Here is a 4618-nt window from a genome sequence, read left to right on the forward strand (position 1 = left end):
CTCATCAGAGATCTCATATTGTGGCATTGCATCCTCAATCTGCTCTTGGATGCCCCGGTAATTCATTATATGTATATCCTCTATATCACATGCGTTCAAGACCTATTTGTAAATATCCTTATTTGTTACATTTTTCTTAATAAAAAATAACCCTTTTCTATTCAATCTGTAAGTAACCCCTTTATATGGGACCTTTCTATATGTAAAAAATATGTAAAAGAGGTATTTTAAAAATTCCTTATGTTGAACACACATGATACATACATATATTTATGACTGAACTCCCTAGATTGGATGTTTACAATGGCAGAGATGTAATCGATGTTCATGCCATCATATTGAGCCACCTCATCAACATGTACTGGGACATCATGTATATCAAAATCTATAAAATCATTAGGTGCATCACCCACCATGATACAATATAGTTCTTCGTCTCTCAAAAATTTCTAATACATCCTGCATGTGTAGATATTCTACCCCCTCAATGGTGACAATATGGAGAAAAGCAAAGGATTGATCATTGCTCATCGGTGTCTCATCACGGCAAGGAGGTGGGTGCACAATGGCTAAGCTCTGTGTTGCCTCTACACTTGGATCAGAGCAATCTCCTCAGGCTTCCTCTCAAAATACTCTAACTGTGGCCAAGTGGATGCGTCGATGTCTTCATCGTTGTCCTCCTGCACCTCAGTGCACAAAACATATATGGCAAAGGTTGCATTGCACTCGATGAGATCCATCGTGGAGTGGTCCTGGGATAAGGTGGGCACTGCTCTAGCGCGGAGATGTTGCCCCACATACACCAAGGCTTGATTTATCACCTTTGCATGGCTCGATCCAACATGTAGACTATACAAGAAATCTATGGAAACCCACCTAAGAGCAAAGTATGAAATAGAGCAAGTGAGAGGGTTTGTCGCATCACAAAATGATGCCGCTATACTAGAGCTAGGGTCTACGATGAAAGGCAAGCTCTCTAGATTGAAGGTTACACAAAACCTAGGGTATATCTAGTCTCCTATGTGTATGGAGTTAATCCATGCGGCAAAGGCAGGAGTGGTAACCATGGCACACAAAGAGAGAAGGAAGGAGAGCACGTGTATGGAAGTAGAGAATGAAAGTAAAAATGAGTTTGGAGTTATAGCTTTTATGTATCTAGGGTTTTAAATAAAGATTCTTATGAAAATTTTAAGCCTAAAGTTTCAAATTAAAACTTTTACCTTAGTTTCTTTATTCGATACTTTAAAGTCATCTTTAAAATTACTCACATAGACAAACACTTCATTCTACATTATTATATCCTCGAATATGCTTGGATCACTGAGTATATTCAAGTCTAACTAGAGAAAATGTAGAAATTTTTTAAGAAATGAAATCTAAAAGACCTTCAAAATCCCTTTAGATCTAATTTAATATTTTAATTTAAGAAATGACTAGAAGAGATAAGCTATAATATATCGTTATGTAAAGATAATATTTCATAGATCATAGAACTTTAGCCTATAATTTAATTATGATTTTAGCCAGTATGATTGACTAATTAAAATATGTATTATCACATGCTTGGATCACAATAAACTAAGATTATCAAAATTGAAAGTACTCAAAAGTTTTAAAAAAGTTTACATTTGTTCTTTATTAAAAAAATTTACAAGGATTCCACTATCTCAAGGATATGTGGAGAAGCACATTGCTTATATGTCGTGGATTACTCACTAGGAATCCTAACTTTTATATTATCTAACTTGAAATAGAAGTTGCAGAGGGGCTCATTGGACATAATTGGATTTCTTGTCTCAGAAAAGAAATGGGCCAATGACTCTCTACGTTGACCACAAAAGGATTATGACCATTCCATAAGATAACCACATCTATGAGAGTTGTATGTGTCTCATCTCGGGTATCTTGATCCAAGCTGATCCACTCCCCTCGCAAAAGTCACTATCTTCTATATCAAAAGCGAATGCACAGAGTTTGTCTAGCGATGAAATACATGTAATAAAAACAAAAATAATGGTAAGTAAATACGACTAACATAACAATTCATCTAAGCAAGAACTATGCCAATTAAATCAAGGCATGCAAAGTAGTTAAAAATATTTACTTGAATGTGAGATCAGATTGGTCCCTTGCACTTAATTATCTCATCAAAATGTATTCTTTTGACTTTCCAAGACTCACCCAATAGCTGACTCATCCATTACTCGGATGGACACTTACATTGATAAGTAATCTTTATTTTTTTCAAAACATCTCATGAACCAAACAAATATGCAAACAATGAGAATGGAATAAACCAACTAATATGCACATCTTTGGAGCATGTGGTGGGTTTCATAGCACTATTGATGTGAGATTTTATCTTGGACTTACATGCTCCTGACAACTCCGAGCTACCAATCAACCATTCACCACTAGATAGCGATGGCAATGGGACATGTTGGAATCTCTAGCTTTCTACTACATATAAAAAATTATAAAAAAATATATTTTGAGTTGCAAGTTGACTTGTAGAGTTAAGTGTAAGGAAGTAGCCAAGCTAATCAAGGAGCTTTTACATATGGGATTTATTGAGCCTAGTTCTTCACTTATGCATCTCTGATCTTGTTAATGAAAAAGAAAGATGGATCCTTCAAGATGTGTATTGACTACATGGATCTAAACAAGATCACAATGAAGAATAGATATCCAATACCTAGATTTGATGATTTGCTTGATGAGCTCAAGGGGGCTAGATTCTTTATCAAGATTGATTTGAGGTCTGGATATAATCAGATTCGTATGCGAGAGGGTGATGAAGTGAAGGCTGCCTTTAGGACTAATCTTGGGCTATACCATTTTCTAGTAATATCATTTGGGCTTACTAATGCTCCAGCTACCTTCCAGAGTTGAATGAATAAGATTTTGCAATCTTTCCTCTTTCAATTCATCCTAGTCTTCTTTGATGGCATATTGATTTACGACAAGACTCTATAGGACCATTTATCCCATATGAGGAAGGCTTTTGATGTGTTGAGACATCAGAGACTCTTTGCTAAGGAGAAGAAATACTCTTTTATGTATACTTGAAGTGAAGTACGTAGGTCATATTATCAATGAACTAGGGATACATACTAACCCTAAGAAGATGCAATATGTCAGACATTGGTCAACACATACCAGTACTACCTCCCTTTGAGGATCTATTGGTCTATCATCATTCTACTACAGATTCATTAAGCATTATGCAATTGTTTGAGCTCGTTTGATAGACAGGTTAAATAAAAAATCTTTCTTTTGGAATGCACTTGCAAATAGTAGAGTGAACCAGTTAAAGGAATTACTTATTTTTGCTTATATTCTAGTATACTCAAATTTCTCTAAAGAGTTTATCATACAATGCGATGCTTGTGGCCGTGGCATAGGGGCTATTTTACTAATAAGCATGTAGTGATTTTCTTTGAAAGTTGTAAGCTTATAGATAAAGAGATGGCTATGAATGTCTATGACCAAGAGATGTTGACTATTCTATATGCAATAAAAAAATGGCACCATTATTTGTATGGCAACCAGTTTAGAGTTCAAAGTGATCACAGGGTCGTAAAGTACTTCCTTCCTTAGTCAAATCTTACCCCTAAGTAGCGTAGCTGGATAGCTACCTTGCAAAATTATATTTTTATTATCAATATGTATGTACATTAGGTTTGCAATTTGAAAAATGTCATTGAAAATTGAGTGACCTTTAAAATATTACTATGTTCAAGATCTATAGGATAAATATTAATCGATCACCACATTTAGTATTGATACCTGCCTTTTATTCACGACATTATATTCATGCGATTAAATGCTCTTACGATACAAATGATCATTATAAATTCTTAAAATGAACATGTTTTAGTTGTTAAGATTAAACATCAAAATACTACTTTAATATACATAAGTAGTAATTTTTTTTTCTTTTCAATTTTACCATCTCAATTTTTCTTTTCAATTCAAATATATATTCTTAAATCTCACATAAATTTTACAAACATAATTTTTTGTTTTTAATATATAAACAACAAATAGTAATTCAAAAAACATAATGACAAAACCATATTGATCACAAGATGGACTTGTTTCTTATGTAATAATTTTTTTGACTTCTTATGTACAAAAATTTCTTATATAGTAAAAATATTCTAGATAATTTGCCACTTATCTCTAAATAAGAAATTTATCAGGTCAATTTTTTATTAAGGAATCATATAAGGAATTTCTAACTAGGAAATTATTCAACAAGTTTTTGTAATTCTTAAGTAGACATTATACAAGTAATATTGGATCATTTTATGGATTTGAAGAATAGGGATTTACTATGTAAGTTCCAATATACATTGAAAGGTAGAGAAAAATCAAAGAGGAGACATATACTTCTACTACTTCGTAATCTTTTTAAAGCTACAATATCATACAATAATATAAAGCCATCTTTGATGGATGATTAGGATACTCAATGGCTAAGATGGACACTATGTACCAACAACAATTTAGAACCACACTACATCTTAGCCTTATCTCAAAGATTATTTGCCATGAATATTTTCTTTCAACCTTACGAAATCATGATTTATCATGTGCATTTACATTTGCCAGA

This window comes from Lygodium microphyllum, chromosome 4 (genome assembly GCF_053477565.2).
Source record: "Lygodium microphyllum isolate KBCC chromosome 4, Lygodium_microphyllum_v1.1.10, whole genome shotgun sequence".
Taxonomy (NCBI): domain Eukaryota; kingdom Viridiplantae; phylum Streptophyta; class Polypodiopsida; order Schizaeales; family Lygodiaceae; genus Lygodium; species Lygodium microphyllum.